Genomic DNA, 23,984 nt, shown 5'->3' on the forward strand with positions numbered 1-23,984 from the left:
ATAAAGCTTTTTGGATAATTTTCCCTTTTTATTTAATAATTGACTACACAATTGGTTCTTGAAAGGTGATAGTGAAAATGCTTATCCAAAAAAAAAAAAAAAAAAAGTGATAGTGAATATGAGTAGATAGGCATTCAAGATGTTTGGTACGTGATTTTAAGCAACATTTTTCAGTTTTTAAATAACATTATTATACGTATTTTCACACACTTTTTCACCTACACGTATTTCTAAAAAATACAAACAACATTACTAGAACAACGTTACCAAATGGCCCCTCAATTTCAACAATAACAAGCAACACTATGGTGCAACCCGTAATTGGTGACAGAAAGAAATCACTAAAAAAAGGAAACGCACTCAACATGTCACAATAACTCAAAACCCTTCCTTCTATGGCGATTTCTTCAACTTTACGTCCTCTTCCAAGGAAAGGAGAGTAGGAGACGTGCTTCTTTGTAATACTACTCGTGCTTTTTCTAAACTTTTATTCTTATAGATACGAATACAATAAGATTTGAATGAGAGTGTGACAATTACTCTTTACAAAACATGAATGGATTTCTTTATAATCTGGTGTAGACGGAAATCAATACCCATACTTTTTTATTTAACAACAAAAATATTTTACTTGTTGAACTATTGAAACACATATTATGTGTGTATTTGGCAAAAATTATTTTTGCTAACTTATTTTATTATTCGGCTTAATTTTGCTACTATTTATAAGTTTCACTGTACTTTTTGATACTATTCATGGGTCCCACTATACTATTTCAGCTAATTTTTACCTTTATTTACAGTACTTTCAACAAAAAATTTCAGTTTCAATAAAATAAGCGGATTCCAAACAAACCCTATATATACATATTTATTATTTACTTGCAATTAAGTAAAAGATTTACTTAAAAAGCAAACTTTGCTTGCTTTTATTACAGTCAAAGAAATTGTGCACTCTTTTAGGATGGGAGAGCTTGGTCGGTTTTTTTTTAAAGTTTGATAGGTACATAACTAATGATTTTTATATATTGTTTAAAGGGAAAATTCAAAAGCCAGGGGGCATGTATGTTAAAATAGAAAGAGATAAGAGTAGAGTGAAAGGTGACGGGAAAAATAATAAAAATAGGGTAAACATGCTTGAACTTTGTTATATCTCTTTCTTTCTTTTTTTAATAAATTAAGTTAACTTTGGATTTTTTTTTTTTTTTTTATAGTAGAAACTGAAGTTTATATACCTACCAAGTATATGAGTTGAAGTTCTGAAGCCAATGATTTTTAATTAGAAATTTAAATTTTTTTTCTTCTTTTTTGTGATAATTCTGGGAAGCAAAGTTGGAATGCAATAGCAATTTTATTGGTTTATCTTGTGATAGCATATGAATTTATTAGGATGTAAATATAAAAAAAGGTTCAAAATTTTGTATAGAGAACTTTTTTCCTCCTAATAGTAACTTCACATGGAAATTAAATAAAGGTTATTTACTAAATAAAAAAATAGAAGTTATTTATTCACTTTTTAGTTTATAGACATCACATTCCTACATAGATGTTTTTTGTAAAAAAAAAAAAAAAAAAGGTTATAAATATTACTACATAAATATTAATACCCCACCCCTCTCACCAGGATTCGAACTGAGACCACTTCATTTCTTTATGCTAGGGAGGTATCATGCCGGCTCAACTTTCCAGCGGTACATAGGTGCTTGTTACTATTGTGTTGATACTTAAAAAATTAAATTAAATTAAATTAAATTAAATTGTCAATATAATTCTCATTATTCCTAGCCTCTACCTCTCTTGATAAAATGATGCTATTAAAAAGATACCAAAAAGGCAAGTTACCACTGCACACCCTTGGTGCAATTGGTGCAATAGTCATTGCACAAGTATAAGTGTTTGAGAGATGTGGAAGGATAAGGGCCAAAGTTCAAGTTTCCAAGAGGGAGTTTCACACACATATATACTTAGATTAGGTTAAAATTAAATTTCAATTTTATTATAAAAAAGAAAAGAAAAAGAGGCAAGTTGATGCACCCAAGTGACTAAATTTTGCATTTTAATAATACGATAACTACTTTCCTCAATATTATTTCTTCTCAAAAAAAGAAAAAAAAAAAAAAAAAAAAACTTTCCTCATGTATGTATGTATGTATATTGATCAACTACACACATATGTATCTATGTATAATAAAAGGAAGCAAGATGAGATGGCAAACAGTAAATATTTTGATGATGATAGGTTAGTAGTGTATCAACCGTGAAATCTCTTAATAATCTATGACCTAAAAAAGATGGAACTTTTATAAAGTTACACTGGGTAAAATTTAGGTGAATACATTAGACTCTATAAAAGTAACACCTTTTTTAATCTATAAATTTCCAAGAGATCTAATTGTTAAACTTATATTAGTGGATTCTTAAAAGAAAAACATTAGTGTCATGTCATCATTGAAACATTAATTTATTGCTTGCCCAATCAACTTGCATATTTAATCTTCTTTTAATGTAATAATATATTGAGAAAGAGAGGTTAGGAGTAGTGTGAAATATAGGATAATAATTAAGAGAGAGAGAGAGAGAGCTTGTTTTAAGTATCAGCACCATGTTATGATTTTAAAAACCGGTACGGATAAAGAACCAAAAAAGGGATTGATTATCGATTTTTTGGTCCGATCGGAATTGAATCAATGGTCGAACCGATGGTGTCATAATTAATAATTTTATAATTAATAAATAAAATAATATAATAATTTTATAGTAACTAATTAGATTTACTTTAAAAAATTTATATCATAAAATTTTAATCAGAATCATTAAAAACAAACTTATAATATAAAAAAAATAACTAAATAACTCCCCTACTATTCCACCTACCTCCATTGGCATTAAATTTTCTCTACCCACCCCACTTTCCTCTCCTTTTCCCGTGAATCGGTACTCTGATCATCAATTCAAAATTTGCTTGCATTAAATTCTCCACCGACCCCCACTTTCTTCTCCTTTTCCCATTCAGTCAATAGTTGCTTCTACAATCCAAATCTATTTCTGCACTCTTCATTTCTTCTCCTCATTTTACACATCTTCCTCTACCTCTCTCTCTGCCAAGCAAAGTTCAACCTCACTCCACAGCCAGCATGTTCCCAAAATATCATTTCTTTTACAACAGATCAGCATTGCTTCTTCCCTAAATTTCTTTTCTTTTACAAGAACTGAAGATGAGAAAAGAGTAAGTGTTCTTCAGTTCTTGTCCTTTGAAGCTCGTTTATCTACTCAAAATACCGCAAGGCCGAGAGAGAAAGGAGGCTGAGGCTGAGGCGTGTGAGGGAAAAAGGCGACCACCAAATTTCAAAGCCGAACAGAGAAGACGAGAAAGAGTGAGAAAAAAAAATTTTCAGAGGAAACGGAAGTTGAGAGTGTGAGAGAGGGTTGTGAGGGAAAGAAAAATAGAGGATATGAGTTTTTAGGGTTAGGTTTCCCCAAAACAACATAGTTTTAGGTTGGGAAAAATGTCAAAACGGTGTAGTTTTCAGTCTCAACACAATCGGCCAATAACCGGTTCAACCATACTGGTTTCCGGTTTTACAATTAAACTGGCCGGTTTTTTATTATTTCCGATTTTTAGTAATTTTTCGGTTTTTAATCATAACCAGATCGAATTAATATTCAGTTTCCGATTGAACCGGTTGGACTGGCCAATCCAATCCGATTTTTAAAACCATAACATCTATTATTTACAGTAGGAAATTAAATTTCTTGCTTACTAATAAATTTACTCAAATAAATAAAAGTGTTATTCTCATTACCCCTAACCTCTGTGGGATAATTTATTGGTCAAGTACAACTTTTAAAACTATTATTTTTTAAAATATAAATGTATTTTTATCCAATTTATTATTCAAGTTAAATAAATCAATAAAATTAGCCTTACCCTTAGCACTATACTCCTACCTGAGATATTATAAAGTTAAATAAAATTGTCATTAATAATTCTAAAATACAAAAATTTAAAATAGTTCATAAATATCTAATAATTTTTATGTTTTGCAAAGTTATAAAGAGAATTTAATTCATAAGAGAAAAAAAATAATCCTATTAAAAGTTATATTCATTCAGTAGTCTGTTATTAAAAAACCCAAACACTATAAATTGCACACCGACATCGATCACACAGATCAAAGTAAGTAGACCCAAAAGCACTCCCCCGCTCCTTTAGGCTTTTGCAATTCATTTCATCTCATTACATTACATTAGAGTCTATGATTAGAGTCTTTTGAAATTTCTTAATGTTAATTAGAAGAAAAAGCTATATCATTGAGCACGTTTTAGAGTGGAAGAAAATTGTATCTAAAATATTCTATACAAGGACAATTGATTGCTATGCTGGGCCAAGCCTACTAGTCAAAAATGGTTTTCTGTTGTTTGATCACCATGTACGTGCATGCATTTTATATATAAGATTGAATATGTATGTATTTAAATTGAACCTCTCCAAGCCTTAATGCTTAGTTTGCTTCAAGGATGAGAAAGCTGAGGGATAGAAATAGAAGAAATTTTTTAATTTTTGCCCAAGTGTGTTTGGTTGGGAAAATTGAGAGACAGTATACTCATTTATTTGGTTGAGTCCGGTTGACAAGAAAAGTGAGAGGATAAAAAAAAATGTAGTTCATACTTTTTTTATATATATAATACTTATTTATTCTTATATACCCTTATTACAATAATATATATATATATATATATATTATCATTAAATAAGAAAAATATTATGTACACATCACACATATTATATTATATTTTATATATATATATATATATTTTTGTTATTATATTTTTAATACAACAACTAGGTGGAAGCATCCAAATACTGCTTCCATGTTGCAAAAAGAAAAACAAAAACAAAAAGAAGCACTCAACAAGAAATAACTAGTGTTGGAAATTAATGTAATTGGGAAAAAACAAGCAAAAAAAGTAGACGACAAGGACAGAAAAAACAAACTGTGAAAAAATAAAAGAAGGAAACGACGGAAAGAAGGAAAAAAGAAAAATAATAATAATAATAATTTCAGAGGCGTGAACACACTCACACACGGAGAAAAAAAAAATAGAGGATAATAATGCAAGTGCATGGCTAAAGCAAATGGCATACAAAATCTCTCCAGTCTAGGTCTTCACTTTTCTCCCCAAATCATGGAGATTGAGTTTTGGCGGATCGAATAGAAAAAACATGTGTCCCACCAAAATGTAAGTTTGGTATTTGTTTGTTTGTTTGTTTGTTTGTTTTTTTCCTAAAAACAATTTGCTATTTTTGAAACTAAAAAAATTGTTTAGCAACTCAAAATGGACAGAAAACAAAAATTGTTCTCAAAACTCAATTTGTGAAGGAAACTGATATTTTCAGTTTCTAATTTTCAAAAGTCAATGAAAACACGGATTTGATTTAATGAATTTATCTCATTTAATGAGTTAGCATCAGACCCGGCTCAATAGGTGATGCAATTGATGCAATCGCCTAATGCCCCGAATAAAAGAAGGCCCTTGTAAAAAAAAATATAATAAATATAGGGAAATGCTAACGAGTGCTCATTAGGACATTGGTTAAGAATCCAGTTAAAGAAAGAAAGTTTTACTAGGGAAAAAAAAATTAATATTTTCATAGTTTTTTTCATTTTTCATAAAAGTGATGTCAAAACTTTCCTAAAATGGATTGTTAACGAGTGCCCTAAAGGCACTCATTAGCATGACCTATAAATATAATATATTTATTTATATATTTTAATTAAAAAAAATTAAGCCTTTTTTTGTCAATAAAATGCATTAAAAATGCCCATTGTATCCTAAAATGCAAAAGATTAAAAAGGAAAAAAAAAAATAGTCAAATTTTAGCTAACAAAATTAAATTTTAGGAGATAAATTTATTAACTCATTCTTAAAATATGCAAAAATCAAAATTAATAGCAGACAAATTCATTGATAATACAACGTAATTGTCTTTAAATATGCTAAAATAGAGATTATAAACTTCAAAAACAAAAGAAAAACCTCTCATCTCTCTATCTCTCTGCCTCTCCATCTATATTCTTAGAGCATCAGCATTTGGCTTCTCAAATGCCAAATTGTAAAATACATTTGCCATTTGGGCCCAAATTGCTCCAGTAACTGGATTGCTATTAATGCCGAATGCCAAATTTTTTTGGCATAGCGCTACAGTGTGATCTCATATGTGAGATTGCACTGTAGCGCTATGCCATCCAACAAATAATGTATTTTAATAGCGCTACAGTCCCCTCTCTCTGTTTTTGCTCTCTTATCCCCTCACAGTCCGTTCAAGCCCCTCTCAAGCGAAGCTCCGTCGGTCTCTCAAATCAAATCTCAAACGAAGCTCCGTCAGAAATCTCAAGGGTTCTCAAACGTTTGTGGGTTTGGAAATCTCAAGCCAGTCCGTTCAAGCCCCATTTAACTTTTCACTCCATCTCACGCTCAGCCTCTCCCACGCAGCAACAAGGATGCCACAAGGTTGAGATCAGTGTGTGGTTTCGGTGTTTGGGTTTGATTTGTGATTTGATCGGCGTGGGTTTCGGTGGCGTGGGTTTGATTTGTGATTTGTGGTTGTGGGTTTGTTTTATGGTGGCTGTGGGTTTGTTGGTGGTGGCTGTGTTGTGTTGGTGGTGCTGTGTTGGCATTGGATTGTGTTTTTTTTTTTTTTTTTTTTGGTTCAGCTACTGGGGTTTGTGGTTGTGGCTGGTGGGCCAATAGTCGAGGTGGTGGAAGTAGTTGTGGCTGGTGGGCCGATGGTGGGGTGGGTGTCTGTGGCTCTGTCGGAGTGGGTTTTGGGTCAGTGGGTGGCTGCGTGGGTTTGCTGCCTGGGTTTTTTTTTTTTTTTTTTTTTTTTTTTTTTTTGTTGATGGTAGATTATAGGTTGCTGCTGCTGGTGGTGGTGGTGGTGTCAAGTGTGTGTAGTGCGACGGTGGTGGTGATTGTGGTTGTTGAACAGAAATAAAGAGAGAAAAAGAATAAATAATGTGTTGTATTGTAAATGATGGTAATTGTGGGATATATTATTTTATTGTGTAGAAATATTATTTTAATGAGTAGGATAGGAAAATAAAAGTTGGGATGCTGAGTGTATTGTAAAATGGTATGGTATAATTGATAAAGTAGCTTTTTAGGATGATAAAATAAGATAAGATATGAAATCCGGATGTGGATGCTCACGGTCTTACCTTTCTTTTCCTCATCTTCATCTTGATTCTTGATCTTTTTCCATCAACTTAGTTAGTTAGTCTAGCTTGAAATTTTTCTTTGTTGATTCTAGCGTACCAGTCTACCAGTCTTCAATCACTAGAGGTATTCTTCTTTAGTTCTTCCCCTCTTTCTCTTTGTCTTTCCGCAAATGAAGACTAGAGTCTTCTATTTATTTAACTTAAATTATATATATTTTTAGTTTGTTTCACACTTTCACTGCACTGCACAATTGTTTGATGGGATGGGACACGTTTTTTGCTATAATGGCTTTTCTAATTCTACCCATCTTTCGGAGAAATTATTAGTTCCTCCGAGAGGACCACTGATGTGGTCCTCCTAGCTCCTGCCAACCAAAAGAAAAGTGCCACGTGGCCATTTTTTTCTGATTCAGCTCCACATCAGCACTTACCCATTAGCTTAATTCTTGTTAACAAAACCAAACCAAGGTTAAAACTCAGCTCCACTTACCCACAGCTGAAAACCCAAAATCAAAGACTTGTTCTGCCTCAAGCTCTCACTTCTTCTTCCTTCTTCTTCTGATATTCGCTCTCAACTCACTCTTTCTTTTTCTTTTCTTTTTTCTCTCTGTGGAAATTTTTTATTGTTGTTGTTTATTGTGATTTCTGGGATTCCGATCCACCATTGCCAGAAACCATGGGTTCTTCAGTGAGTCCTTCGTGACTCCACTCTCTCCATGCGTGATCTAAGTCACTGTCGTTGCTCCAGATTTCTCTCCTCTACCATGGCTTTCTCAGAACGTACTTCCCATTTCCAATCTCTAGGTCTTTTTAACTCTTGCTCTCCGTTTGGTTACCAAGAAAATATTACAGCAAAGCAAGTGAAAAAGCAAAACCGATTTTTTTTTTTTTTTTTTTTTGAAAAAATTTTAAGTGGTTTTGGATCGGAATAACTCGCCTCAGCCGAGTTTAGCAGAATCTGAGATTAGGAGCTGTATTTTCTTCGCTTTTTTTCCTTACACTTTCTCGGTAGCCAAACAAAGGAAATAGCATAATTGTAATTGGTAGTGTATGCGTATTGAAGTTGAAGCATGTGTAGAGATTGATGCGTACTGATTAAATTTTCTCTCTTCTGTTTTCTCTACATTTTTTTCTTGTTTCCTAAAGGATTTGGCGTCTTCAAGTTCATTTTGGTGAGGATTCTGAATAAGGAAATTTACTTTTAGTTCATTTGAAGAAGCGCCTCTCTCTGTTGTGGTGAATGGATTTGAATTTCAATTATTTTTGTAGTATAATAGTACAAAAGAAAAGAAAGAAAAACTTGGTTGTGAATTTTGAATGTGCTAAAAAAACGTGCCGTTAAATACAGGGATGGATCTCTACCGATTTGTTGTCGCATTTGGTTTTTTTTTTGCAGTAGTATCAGCATATCAGAGGAGGACTGTATTTTGATTTTGATTTTGGGTTTTCGGCTATGGGTAAGTGGAGTTGAGTTTTAACCTTGGTTTGGTTTTGTTAACAAGAGTTAAGGTAATGGGTAAGTGCTGATGTGGAGCAGAATCAGAAAAAAAAATGGCCACGTGGCACTTTCCTATTGGCTGGCAAGAGCCGGGAGGACCACATCAGTGGTCCTCCCGGAGGAACCAATAATTTCTCCATCTTTGGACCCTTTTCTGCCATGATATTTGATAGGACATGTTTTTTCTTTAAAACTTAGCCATAGGATGATAGGAGTAGTGGAATACAAGCTAAACGGTTTCTCACTTTTTTTTTTTTTATAGGCAGCCCACAGACCACAGTTATAACTTAAACAGTTTGGTCTGACGGTTTTTCACTTTTTTTATTATTTATTTAATCTGACACTTTATCTATTATTATAAATTATTATACCAATTAATAATTTGATGTGTATCATATCAACTCATTTGTATTATAATGACACTAATTTATTAAATCATGTATTAAATCAATTTTTATTTGTGCAAGTTTAAACTTTAAAGTGGTCACGGCTTTAAAAAAAATTGCAATAACCAGGTTCTATTGTTCTATACTTTAAATTTTATTTTTAGTTAAATTATCATTTTTAATTATATATTGTGTTTTATTTATATATAAATATTTTCTCATTATAAATGTCTACTAGAATATTTATCTGGATATGAAAAACTTCTAAAAAAGAGAAAAATTATATACAAAAACTTAATTAGTAATTTTGCATCTCAAAAAGCAAGAAAAATAGATTTTAAAAAAATCAATATATATATTATTTGATTAATATTTAATTATAAAAAGACCCCATTTAAAATTTTCACCTAAGGCCCCAAAAGTTGTTGAGTCGGCCTTGGTTAGTATTAGAGTTCAAATTCTAATAACAACATATTTTAATATTTTATATTTTTTCTTTGAAAAACTATTTTTTTTACTTTCAACTAATTAAACATTTTTTTTATTACAAAAATATAAGAAAATTGTTTTTTCTTTATATTCCCCAAAACAAGTTTTTGAAAATAGAAAACAAAAACTGTTACTAAACATAACCGAAGGTATTTTTCCCTCTCAACCATACACGGTCCTTTAAAAAAAAATGTAAACCTCTTTAACATAAATCCTCTATTTTTTTTCCAAAAGCAAACCCCTCCCTTTAAAATAAAAATAAAATAAAATAAACATTTGGAGAATTAGAGAAGGACACCATTTTTTTTTTTTTTTAAGAAAAGAAATGGTGATTGCCTTTTTTTTCTTTATTGCATTTGTCATCCATAAAAATAATGTTAGCCTTTAGTTTTTATTATTGTTATATTTTTTTTATACATAACTTGCATTTGTGTAGGCATGTAAATTGACTATTATTATTTGAATTATTGAAACTTAATTAAATTTTTATATGTTTCATAATTTTTGAAGGTGTAAAATACAAAATCCATTGTGAGATTTGGGTAAATTTCAGATACTACCAAGATTTTTAAAATATATATCATTTGCTCCCTAATTACATAGAACACTTAATATCTTTTGTGCTTTTTTTTTCCCCTAAAACTAATTTTTGGTCTTAAATGAACATAAGCTTGCCAAGGAATTCCAAAAGTTTCTCAAAAAATTTTGTTCTCGATTGTTCTTATTTTCAGATACAAAAAAGGAGAGAGCTTCTTGTGAAAGTCCCTCATATTCAATAACATAGTCTCCCAAAAGGGCCAACCGGCCAAACCACCCCCACATATTCAATTGAGCATGTTTTTTAGCTCTCATTAATTCTCACAAAGCCCCCGGGGTGTGGTGCATTGGTAGGAGTCTCGAACTGGCATCACGTGATGCTTGTAGGAGTGTGCTGATTCGAGTCACATGCTTCAGCGAAAAAATGTTGTGCTGTGATGTGGATAGCTTTAACATACATAAGATTGCCCACACCATATTATATTTAGGTTTAAGTGGGCAGGATTGGCGACCACATGCGTGAGAGTTTTTTTTGTTCATTTAAAAATTAATTAATTTCACACAAACGTACAGTGTACTCCTCACGACAACGCTTCTTCTCAACCAAATATAGACATGCCTAGTCAACTAAAACCCACCCAGTAACCTCTACACTAGAAACAACTTAATTGGTCTACAGGCTTTAGATACCACTGGCTGAGTTTTTTTTAATGGGAGTCGCATCAAATATTGAAGCTGACAACATACCATAAGCACTTTTAAAAGGGTCTAAGCAATTCGAGTGTAAGTGATCTGTGCCACACACAAAAAAAGAACGACATCCTTTATCATAAGATGAGCATTAATTGGAGGTGGATTCTAGTTACTTCGTTAGGTAAAGTTCTTTATAACTGAACAAAGATCCAAGTTTGAATCCTATTTAAACCAAAAATTAATTGATGTCTTACATTAAAAGAGAATGCCATAAAGTTAAATCTACCTTATCATTTTTTTTTTTTTTTCAATTGAGCATCAGAGAACCGGAGAAGTACACCATTGTGAGGGAAATCCCAGGATACAGGGTTAATCACATTTTCCCAACTGTTATTTAAATGAATATCCTCCATGCTGGATACATATTGGGTTGGAACCCTCTTTCACATAGGTCTTAAGGCCATGATGTTGGGACCCAAATAATGTTATCAACAATATTAGCAATCTAAAATAACAATCACACATAAGAACACAAAATTTACGTGAAAAATTTTTTCTCTTTGGAGGGAAAAAATCACGAGACAAACTCTGAATAATTTCACTACTATTAAATCAATTACAATAATTTTTTTTTTTTTTTTTTGGCTTTCACACACACAAATTATAGGCAATAATTCTTTTTCTTTTCTCATCAATCAATTAGGAATAGGAATCTTGGTACACCACGTACAGTCCTTTGCAAAGAATTAGGACTCCTTGCTTTTCAAGCCTATCACAAACTCATTAAAGAGTAGTGATTAGATGCGGCTGGACTACTAGAAACACACAAACTGTCCATGATCTTTTATTTCAACTTGATATAGGAGTCTTCATCACTTGGGCTTTTATTCTTCATGGGCTGGACTATGGTGCATGTGCACCCAACACATGAAGAGTGTATTCACTGGAAAATTTACAAGCAGATAGCATGCAGCTGAGCTCACTCTCCTTAGATAACTATTAAACAAGAACTCGAAGGAAGTACCAAGGAAAACCTAGCCTTGGTACTCCCTCTTAATGCATCTGAATTGACAAAGAGAACAAAAAGTTTGGGGAAAGTTATGGAACTCTCTTGCAAGCTTTGGATTATTTAAGACAGTAAATTTGTTTTTGGAGAAAGGAGCATAAACAGTGTTATGTGTCGATTGTGCTTAGAGAGTAAATAAGATATTTTTTAAAAGTTTTGATAGTATCTAGTATTAGTTTAAATCCAAGGATAGTATTTCTCTTTTTATATACACACATTGATAGATTTGTGAATGTTTGTATTTTTAGTTTGATCTCCTTGGAAAAAAAAATTTCTTGCCTCACTACTAGTGTGGACTATGCTAGCCAGACTTGGAGTTGGCATTGGCATAGGCTACGCCTACGGCTTCCATATGGTGGTGCATGGACGAGAATGAATGCTAGGCTAGTATGCATGTTTGGGTTGCGAAGTTGTTTGGCAACACTTGCAATGTATTGAAACATGTGCAACAGGCTATGCACTTGTGTCCAACATGTGACAGCAAGTTGGGATGGCAGTTATCAAGCTGTGGCATGTTGTGCAGACTTAGTGGATGTATTGGCAACAATAAAAGGGTTCCAAGAGTCCAAGACAACAAGGCCATTTATCATAGATGTAATTTCTCATGTTCGGTAATTACTCTTACACACACGTTGGATGTAATTGAAATCGTGACTTTACTTGAAATCACGATTTCAGTTATAAACAAGTGTGTAATAAGCATTGCTCTTTCTCATATGGCTACAAATAAAAGGTAGTTACAACAAAATAATTGCTATGGTAGTTATTTTTTTGCAAATATAAACTTAAGCATTTGGGGATGTCAACAACATGTAAGTCCATGTGTGAAGAAGCATTGTAACTCTGGATTAGCGAACCATGGTGATTGTTTCTTTAGACCAAGGCAGATTTTGGTGAAGAAAACCTTAAATTATCCTTTGAATTTTGAGGCAAAGTAAAAAAAAAAAAATGGTTAAGAGTTTTCATGTGTGTTGTGTGCTTCAGTGCTTGATGTGCATATGATTCACATAAATTGTTATAGTGTTATTGTTACCTTTGTGTAATGCTGAGAATTGGCTATGACTTAGTAAGGCATATTTAGTGACATTAGTGTCATCACAAGGCAAACGAAATCGGTTGAAATTTTTCCTAGAGACATGTTCAGATTTATTATAGGTGGGGAATGAATTTGATATTCTGAGTGTGAAACATATTATTTAATTAGATAGTAAACATTTGGCGCAACAGACACCGAATTGTGCTCGAAATTTTACTGAAAGAGAACTACTCTCCTGTAACGTCCATTTGTATCCTGCCTCACAAATATATGTGAATCCCCCGGTATATGAAAGATTGAATGCACATATGAGACCTTTTCATGGAAAATAAGGTTAATATTAGTGGTGCTGTTTAACTAGTTTTGCAATCAACTAGAGTTACCAAAAAATAAAATGATATAAATGGTAATTATAACAATAGTAAGTGGACAAATCCCACATATCCATGCTTTGATATTGTTCCAAACCACTTTTATCTCAAGCTCATCTAAAAAAGAGATCATGTGTCATTTTATCATAATAACCTCCCTTGCTATTTTTATTTTTGTCACATCTAGTAAACCATTTTCCAATGTCATTAGCATATCTCTCAAAATTCTCAATCTATTCTTCCAAACATCAAAAGTTCACTCTACGAAAGAACGAAGTGATGAATGGAAATAACTAAATCTCTTTCCTTTGAATTTTTTGGTCTTGAACTTTCTTGAAAATCAGGAAAATAGTATATCTCCCCCCTTAAATGATGTAAGAAACCCTTTTTTTTTTATAAGGTATCCTGAATCAACAAGATAGTATTTTCCTACAAATGAAAATATTTTTATATTAGCAATTTCACCACAAAAATATTCTAATAGTTAATAAAATTAACAATACAAACCAGTTGGCGATTTAGGGAAGTTATCACTCTCATTATTGAGGCAACTTAAAAATATTCGTGTAAAAATATTCGTGTGTTGACTCTTCCCATCCAACACAAGCAAATGTGAATTTCATGTCAAAATCACAAACACGCATGCAATTAATTGTTGGCTCTCCTTTCCTTACTCTATATGTATGTTGCTTATAGGAATATGGGAACATGGACAAAATTGATAGCTCCAATGTAATCCTGAGGCATAAACACCATCAATAGCTCTGATGCAAACATAACCATCTTCATATCAAATACCATATAAAATACCTATAGCCACATTTTAAAAACGCGGCTATAGCCTTTTTTTTTTTTTTTCTAGGACAGATGGCAAATGCCTGTCTACAAACGCTGCTATAGAAACCTGTCACACACTAGCTGGAATTTTCTCAAACCTGTCACAATGTTGATTCAATCTCCATGGGAAATTATCAATCTTTAAGGAATATAGAGTTCAATACAGCAACAAAATGGAGGAAAGTTTAGTGTACATTTAACATAAAAAGATGCAGCAAGTATCAACACATACAGGTGGGTATGCACATGATTGTTCCTAACCTTCCTATGGCTATCCCAAATGCTTCTAGGGGTGCCTTCCCATCTCCAAGCTCTTGTCTACAAGTGGGCCCAATGTATGTCCATTATGGCACTGCAAAAATATAAAGTTAGCAGTTAGCTATTTCGAACCAAGCAAAACTAAGAAGTACATAAGTTACTTCATATAAAGAAAACCTTAAATTTTTTAAGATTGAATGCTATGATCAGAATATACAACAACTAGAGACGCTCTTAAAAACAAGATTAGTGAAGTTAGACAGCTCTTTAGACAACTTTCAATAGTTTTCTAAGAAATGATAGTGGCTTGGACCAAACAAATTAAGGATGATTATATGAGAGTGAAGCATTGCATCTTTGAAAAAGCTTCCTAAATTTGTTTAAAATGTTAGGCTTAAAATCTAGCAAGCATCTAAGTATATTATGCATCAATGACACTTACAAAGGAAAATAAATACACGAAACATGGCAATGAAAATGGCTAGAGGTATATGTTACAATTAGGCTATGCGTTTATATGTTCCTAAACAACGTAGCAAACTCTTTTCTTTTCTCTTTTATCATTCTAATCAACTAAGAAGACTCAAACAAACTCATCAAAAGCACCACAAACATTTCTTCCTAAACAACTAAGCAAACTCGTCTTTTCCTTTTTTTATAATTCTAACCAACTAGGAAGAGTCAATAACTTCACTCGTAAACAAACTCCAAAAGCAATAAAAATTCCATAGAATACCCAATTCATGTATCTCCCTAAACAATTTAGCAAGCATATACTTCACTCTTCACTCAGAAACAAACCCATGAAAAGCATCATACACTCAAAAGCAATATAAATTCCATATCATACTCAATTCATGTCTCCACCTAGACAACTCAACAAGTATAAACTTCACTCATCACTTTGAAACAAGCCCACTCGAAAGCAATACAAATTCCATTGAATACCCGATTCATGTTTTTCCTACACAACAAGAAAAACAATTCTTTTAGAAGTGCTGATATACCTGCAACTTGTCAAGGTACTAAGGCTGACCATGGCCTCTCTTAATGGTTCCAGTGAGCTCTAAAAGCCTGTTAGCAAGCGTAGACTTGCCATGATCAACATGAGCAATAATGGAAAAATTCTTATCCAACAAAATCACACAAATGGAACCAACAAAAAGTACTAAAATAACAATAAAGATATTAAAAAAAATTACGAAACGGTATTTATATATTTCAAACTTACCTTGAGAACAATGCATGGCTTCACTATTTAATCCTCTTAAACTCTTCTATGTTGTTAAAGCATCAATGTACCTGTCTACATATACAAGAGATTCAACTAAAAAGGTTTGTTCACAAAAAAAATTGCCAATCTTTGAATGGCATAATCGACCTGTCTACATAGCAACCTGTCTATCATATTAAAATAATATTCATGTCTACAATATTCCTTCATGATTAGCCAAAAAGTAATACAAAATAATTTGATCAATATCCACAGAGAGTCCTCATTTAGATGCAGCGCTATCTTGAATATATTAAACATATCGTATTAGTAGCACATAACAATGCATTGCAATAAACATGCAATTTTCATTAAATTAAATGTAACATTTTTAGTACCTGAGAAGACAGTGAAGAATGCATAAGTGAGCTAAATTGGGCGAACATTTCTTTTATGTGCAACATCATTTCTGTCATTTGCTCTTGATGCTTTGGATTTGATTGGGTTAGTGCTTCAGTGAGTTGCTCTTGATGCTTTGCATTTGATTGGGCTAGTGCTTCGGTGAGTTGCTCCTAATGCTTTGCATCTAATTGGGCTAGTGCTTCGGCAAGTTACTCCTCATGCCGCGCATTTGATTGGGCTAGTGCTTGGGCAAGATTCTCTTGATGCCTCTCCTCTGAATGGGAAAGTTGGTCCATCATAGATGCAAGCGAAGTTTCCAATTCAGTAATCCGATGGGTCGTTTCGCTTGACGACAGTAGAGTTAAGGTATATCATGAAAGGTTGGACCCACTTCTTCCTGATGGGGTTGGTCCAAAACCCACCCCACGTACACGTCCATAACGTTCTGCACCCATCACTTAAGCAAACGCATCATTTTTCGACTAAAGGATTCCTTCACCACGCTCTCCTCATAGTGATCTGCCCTCTTGATTTTAAAATTTGATTCATCTTAGCATGTTTTCACACAAAAACCAAATAACATATTACTTTCTATAAACAATTCACGCATAAAATACAAAAGAAATAGGTTACACTATAGGGCTTACAATCTTCTCCCCCACTTTGGGATTAACAGGAGCCCCATCTTTGATACTGTATACTTTCACATAAACATCTGCATGCTCCACTGCTACCCCATTGTCTTTTGCCTATATCATATTCAACAATCTTATTACAATAGTGAAAATTTATGTACGTGATATGAAGTGGCAATTGACAACCAAACATAGCAAATGGAATTTAGGACATAACATGCAATATAATGTAAAATAAAAAAAAAAAAAATGTAGATTATTATGTTAAAATAGACAAGTATTGTTGTTTTCTTTATGCGAATGCTTAGTATCAAGAGATTTTTGGTCCTAACACTCTTAAAATCCATTATAGTTAGTTGTGACAGTGGCTGAAATAGTCCTTAGCTAGCCCCATCCCAAAGTTCTATATATTGGCTACTACCACAACCCAATTTCCTTCACTCAACTTCCTCATATTTCCTCTCTCTCACTTGTCTTTGCTGTCAAAGCTTGAATTTTTAGGGGATTCTAGCCTTTTGCCCCTATTGAGCAAATTATTTGGCAATATACCCTTGTTTCCAAACTATATAGGAGCATACCCCTGTTTCGATACTCGATGTCCACAAAATCGAGTTACTTTAATAACTCAACTATTAAGAAGCCGAGTTTTGGGCAGGTTCTTGCCACAATGGCGATCCAGCGTGGCTTTTAGGCGATAAAATATTACAGGGTATTGTTCATAACTCGGCAATAGGGAAACCGAGTTCTTATAGACCTCGATTACTCTGAAATTGAGTTACTAACGAATTTCAAATCACCTGTTTGCACGTGAAGCTCAACCCAATGAATGGAAAATCGAGTTATTAACTCATACTCGACTCAGGTATAATTGAGTTGTTCTACTATTTACTTCATAAATACACAAACCAGCTTCTCATGCAGCATTGTATTAGATTCTCCTCATCATTTTCAGATTAGCTTCTCCTCATTTTCAAAATTTTCTACCAGAAGTTGGTGTTATCTCTCTATCATCTCAGGTGAAAAACTCATTTCTTCTTTGAAATACATAGAGAATTTTATTGTTTTGGTAAAAGTAGTTGTAAATATTACAAAAGTTTATCAACCATAATGTATGTTTTTGTTAGAGAAGAATTTTCATTTGATAGGTTGTATTACTTGTGCTTTGGTATTTTCTTGAATGAGTTATATGAGTACATTAGGGTTATATTAGTTGTTTGGTGTTGTTTGGTGCTACAAGAAATGTACAATAATCTATAGAAACGATGATGAGTGTTATGTGTGTACATTGGGTTATATTGGGTCTTTGCTGGTATAAATTTCATTGACAAAAAATGAAAATTTTTAGATTTGCTAAAACTAATGAATAGTTAATCTTTAAATTTGCAAAAGTTGAATGTACACACTTATCATTAGTCAGACATTAACAACATTTTGTATTGCACATAACATGTAGACATTAACAACAATGTCTAATGTTTATGGTCAAATGTGAGTGTTAGTATTTCATTTTTAGCATGTAATAATACACAAATTTATGAATGTCTTTGTCGTGTACCATCTTATGCAGCGTTACATTATTTGCCAACAGTTAATGCACACTGTTAACTTGATCATTTGATGTTATTGTATTCAGCGTCAATGTCTGGTTCTGGCAACCGTTTCATCTATAGGCCTTGCAATGTATTCACTATTGTGAGTCGTTGCTAAGTATTGGAAGATGAGTTTAGCTATCCAATTGATCCGAATCTGCGAAATAATGTAAGGGTTCACAATACCATGAGACAGGAGTGGGTTTGGTTATTCTATGAACAATAAATGTTTTATGATGAGTTGGTTGGTTATAAGTTGTTAGTGCCTTGGCGACTCGCATCGCAGATGCCAACAGACACGATCGATGGATTTCGTAAAGCATTGAACCGCATAAGAAAAGAAAATAATCGAATGAAGATACGTCTTAATCGATATCGGACCCAAGTCGAGATTCAAGAGTCAGTGGAGTGTAAGTTATACGAGCATGCACAATACATGTAATCACTTCTTGCTAATCTCATTTATCAGTCAGACTTGGAGATGTCAGATGAAGAGTAATCGTGTCGTAGTGTAATTGGACTTTGTTGGAGAACTATTTTGCTTAATTATGTTTTATATGTATGTGTGTCACTGTTGTTGCATTTGTACTATGTAAAACTTATTATTGATTGTAAGGAGCATGCATGTTATTCGTAATATAGATTATTCCCACATAACGCATAAAAGTTAAATATTCCCACACATGATGTTTTTCAATAAGCACCTACGACACAACACAGAAAACTTAAAATAATTTACACGATGCCACCAATATTCATGCATTGCATATTGACCACTAACGCTACTAGCATTATTAACTTAACCTTAAACATAACACGCACACCACATAAGCATTCATTCAAACAGGTAATCCTCGTTGTTGAGAAAATTGTTACGTTCCGCCGGAGTGAGTTGACTGTTGGCTACGACAGTTGCACGTACAGCATAACACAGAAAACTTAACTATTCTTATACGATGCCACCAATATGCATGTATTGCATATCGAACACTAACGCTACTAATATTATTAACTTAACTCGTAGACATAAGACACACACACCACATAGGCATTCATTCTGACAAGTGAGTAGTTGAGGACATTGGTACGTTCCGCCGGAGTTCGTTGCCTGTTCGTTGCAGCGGCCAGCTCTTTCGCCAGTTGTAGCATGTAATACCTGCACCTACTGAGTATCATAAGATTGTTCTCTTTTTTTATTTTAGTCATTGCATGCTCATATTAGCGCATGTTTCGCCGTGGCAGTGTGAGCGAGATACGGTCAACAAGAGGCGCTCCGAGTCGCACGAGATCATCGTGTAGAGCATTGGAATTAGATACTCCTAAATTCGTATAAAACAGGCTACTAATCAGTGGGAAGCCCAAACAACATTAATCAAAGTATAGTTCAATATTAATATTAAACATTATGCAAACTGCAATTCAATATTAATATTTGAGGGAAATATTAATAATATAACATTATCCAAAGTACAGCTCAATACTAATATTTACAGTGCCTCACCTAAGCTATTATTTAATAGAAATCCTACTTTAAAATAACAAATTGTCAGAAGTTCTCTCTTGAGATAATTACCAATTCTAGTCTCTTAAGACAATAAATTATGCATCTGAACACAAAATGTAACAGACTTTCAATTGATGTGGTAAGATTATACATTCCCATATGATAAGGATAATGACATGAAACCAAAACAAAAACAAAAAACAAAAAAACTAAGATGTTGAATAAAAACAATATGGCACGGTTAGAGCCCTGAGCAGAGTAAATGGCAGCAAAGGTTTTAGGAACCCAAAACAGTAGATATACAGGGTATTTATGAGTTCAATTTAGTTTAGTGATAGTGGATGTCCATGATGTGCATTTTATGGTCTGTGTGTAGATATATGCGTGCATATCTATTGCACACACTTCATATCTATTATAATAATAACTTAACAGAGTGGAAGCTTGTAAAAGCCAGTAAGTTTGAAGTTCATTCTTATTATGAAGCTTTGATGGGTAGGGGCAAGTTTTCCATACAAAAGCATCTGGCAAGTCAAGGTTCCTATAGATGTTGCTTTCTTTGCATGGACAACAGCACTAGACAGAATTTTAATAGTGAATAATTTGTGGAAGCGTGACATGCACTTTCAAACTATATGAATTAAAAAGCAATTTTACCTAATAATGAACACCATTGTCATGCCAACTGTATTTTACATGAATTTGTGCCTTGGATATGCATCAAAACCCAGTTCAAAACCAAACCCAACAAAGCTAAACAGCAACAATAATAATGAATAGAGAAAAATCTAACAGAGAAAAACTTAAGAAGCCACACTTAAATCAGAGTACATGCACAAGCAACACTTAACTCAAATTAAATGCAAAGGGGAAAAAAAATTAAACTCAGCATTTAGAAATTACCTTAATATGTTTCTAATCCTTTAACTCTAAAGATGGATTGGGTTCAACCTTGGCTATGGTGAGAGTGAAAAGGTGTGGGTTTGGGTTGAGTTTCAGAAAAGGTCTACTGAACAGTTTGGTTTGGGTACGGGTAGAAATAAGAGAACTTGAAGATGCGTTGAACTTGGAAAGGGTCTACTAAACGAACTGAGGGTGGCTACTGATCGGACTGAGGAAGAAGGGAGACAAACTGTTTTGGAGACATTACATTCAAAATCCCATTTTATTCTACATATAACTCGATTTCCCCATTGCCGAGTTATGAACAGTAACGCGGGAATATTTTATTGCACAAAAGCCACGGTGACAATCCAACGTGGCACCAAACTGCCCAAAACTCAGCTTCCTAATAGTCAAGTTCCTTAAGTAACTCGGCTATATGGTAATTGAGTATCGAAACAGGGGCATGCCTCTATATAGTTTGGAAATAGGGGCATATTGCCAAATAATTTGCTCAATAGGGGCAAAAGGCTAGAATCTCCTCAATTTTTAATGCAGTCATCTTGTCTCTCCTGACTCTTTAGTCCATTTCATTTCTAACTAAAAGGCTCACTTGTGCTAAAACAATACACACAAGCAATGTTACAATTTTCTTTTATTGCGTTGTTACAAAGAAAGTCAGCACTAAATGGTTCTCACTTATTCTTACTTTGTTTATAGGAAAATGGTTTACAAACAGATTTTGAAAAAATTTTGTTGTATCCTTGTGTCAATACTCCTATCTTTTGAATGTCCTAAAAGTCTATGTACTTCAGTATTGCATTCATGCATTGTTTTTTATTTTATTTTATTTTATTTTTTTCACGCACAAGTTAAATGAGCTTAAGTTTAGTTGCAAGTATGAGTTTTGTAATATGTCGTGTGATAGGTATGTCTATGAGTCAAAACCATAATTTAGGCATCCTAAAAAGTAACCTTAAACATACTCACACATTATCAGTCTGCATTAATCATCCTAGGGGTCTTTGTACATTATTGCATATTTTCATGCATTAATTTTGCATCTCTCTTTTCATTTAGCATAATGTGTTCTTTTTTTCTTTTCTTTTTTTCTTTTTTTGGTCAAAACTATAAAAAAATGAAGAAAGACCCAAATCCAAAAACATCACATTTAGCATAATGTGTTCTTTTTTTTTACCCTTGGTTTTAGTTGCCATTTGGTCATAATTTTTTTTCCTCATTTGCACTTTTAGGCATCTTAGGCCATTAGTATCGTGATTGGTTCTTTTCATGTTGGATGTAGACTGTGCCTTAGAAGATCATATGACTTGTTACAAATTGAGTAATAAGCCTAAACAATGCTAACTTCACATTCAAATATTTACCCCATTAATTCTACAACATACAATCAATTGGGCCTATGGGCTATGCACCAAGTGATAGCCACTCATGTTTTTAAAATTTTTCAAAGTGAAGGTAAGATAAGGTATGTGTTTTTTGTATGTGCCTATGTGCATATGCATGCCAATTGTATTGGAGCTCTCCACTTTCAACCTATGTAGTTTTCCACAGAGAAGGTAACAAAGGAAAGCACATTCAAAGAACAACCAATTGCTATATACCAAACCAATCTCTTGCTAAAAAAGCGGCAAACATTAGTTTTTATTTCGAAATTTGACTAATGAGGCAAGCAATGCTAAAAATTTCATACTAATTCACACAAAATGCTCCAATTCATCAGTAAATCGGTTTCATCAAACTACTTATATTCATTACATTTGAATCTAAAATAGTAGAATATTAAAACCCTAGCTAGTTGTTGTATAATGCATTTCTTACCATGATGTCAGCAATTTGGGCAAAACTTCTAGGCCCAGACCTTGATACCTCAGTCTGAAAACCACGACTCACCTTATTCTTATTACTTAATGTCTACGAACACACCCCCGCCAAGGTGCCAAAATAACGAAGTAGATCGAAATGCGGTCAATATCATGTTTTTAACAGTAAAAATCATTGTCCACGATTCAATAACAATTATAGAGGAAGAAATAGAACTAAACATCATCTGGCATGATAATTATATTTGCACAGCACGGTCTACAAATTTCAACCCTCATTCACGACAAACAATTATTTTCAATCACAATTTCTATTTTATCCAAAGAATATTATCCTTCCTGTTTCCCCAAAAAAATTAACATTTTCTACAAATCACATTTAATGAGGTGCCGATGATTAATAATGTGGTGTAACAATGTATTTCACAAATTAAGAAATAAACATTCGCCTCATTTAGTCCCATTTGAAAATTTTAAACTTTAAAATTTTAATTTTTTACCATCATTTCAAATAAAATTATGACAATAAATTTCAAAGAAAAAATCATCATAACAAATTCAACAGTAATATCACTCAAATATATAACACACTCCAATAATAATGCATTACATAACTTAAGGTAGTCACTTTAGATCAACTATCTAATTAGACATATTATTTTACCTTCTTTCCTAGTCCACCCATTCCAGCATATGATCGTTTGTGCCTATATCAGCACCTAAGAAGCCTTGCTTGGGGTTTATACCATTTAATAGCCACATTCTTCAGATCTAACAAAATAAAGAAAAATAATTAAAATTTTAAATTAAAAAAATTCCTCTCAAAACCATTTAACTACACAGATCTACCACATACGTGATGTGCCAACCAATCATAAAAAACAAAGAAAAAAAATGAGTTGAGGAGTGAGGACTCACCTGAGGAAGGGAGCAAGAGAGGCAAGGATTTTGTTTCAGCTAATGTGAACAATGGGTTTATATTTTTAGAGAACTTGGCTCGTTAGTAGTGAGAGATGATGCTGTGGCATAAATAGGAGAAAGAAAGGGCCATGGAGAAGGAGTAGATAAATTGAGGGGGTGAGATGGAGTAATGCTGGGATACCAATTTTGGCATAGATATGTATCACAATTCATGGCGAGTTATGATTGGTAAGGAAGTATTGACACACCCTTACTAATCACAACTTGTCATGTGACGTGTTGTGGCATAAATTTGTGTTAAAGTTAGTGTCCCTAGCATTACTTAAGTTAAATAGCACTCCTTCAAGAGCATCCGTAGCAGCCGTTGTAAATATTATGCCATTTTACCACATTAAAAACCTACTTTATTATTTTACCACATTATTTTACAACATCTCATTTATCAGATGTTTTATATTTTTACCACTTCATTTAAATATTATATTTTAATTCTTATTTTATCCTCTCTTTATTATTTGTTCCAATGGTAACATTTCCATTCTCTTTCAAATTTCAACGGTAACATTTCAAACAAAACTCTTAATTTTTTTTTTTTTTGGTAGAAAC

The 23,984-nt window shown here is 33.0% G+C and overlaps 2 long non-coding RNA genes across 6 annotated transcripts; both read right to left on the bottom strand.

Moving 5' to 3' along the window:
* Nucleotides 1-13,769: 13,769 nt before the first annotated feature.
* LOC115978637 lies at nucleotides 13,770-15,504 on the bottom strand. 2 transcript variants are annotated; one of them, XR_004088807.1, is made up of 3 exons: nucleotides 15,399-15,504; nucleotides 14,395-14,485; nucleotides 13,770-14,034 (listed from the first exon to the last, which is right to left on the bottom strand). It is a non-coding gene; the product is annotated as an uncharacterized LOC115978637 (long non-coding RNA). The 2 variants fall into 2 exon arrangements; XR_004088806.1 differs by lacking the exon at nucleotides 13,770-14,034 and having other exon boundaries at nucleotides 14,258-14,485.
* A 117-nt stretch (nucleotides 15,505-15,621) lies between these two features.
* On the bottom strand, nucleotides 15,622-23,575 carry LOC115978636. 4 transcript variants are annotated; one of them, XR_004088804.1, is made up of 6 exons: nucleotides 23,376-23,575; nucleotides 23,122-23,228; nucleotides 19,055-19,549; nucleotides 16,654-16,755; nucleotides 16,003-16,525; nucleotides 15,622-15,697 (listed from the first exon to the last, which is right to left on the bottom strand). It is a non-coding gene; the product is annotated as an uncharacterized LOC115978636 (long non-coding RNA). The 4 variants fall into 4 exon arrangements; XR_004088803.1 differs by having other exon boundaries at nucleotides 16,003-16,532; XR_004088802.1 differs by having other exon boundaries at nucleotides 16,003-16,555.
* Between the last annotated feature and the right edge of the window lie 409 nt (nucleotides 23,576-23,984).

Source organism: Quercus lobata, chromosome 3 (assembly GCF_001633185.2).
Source record: "Quercus lobata isolate SW786 chromosome 3, ValleyOak3.0 Primary Assembly, whole genome shotgun sequence".
Taxonomy (NCBI): Eukaryota; Viridiplantae; Streptophyta; class Magnoliopsida; order Fagales; family Fagaceae; genus Quercus; species Quercus lobata.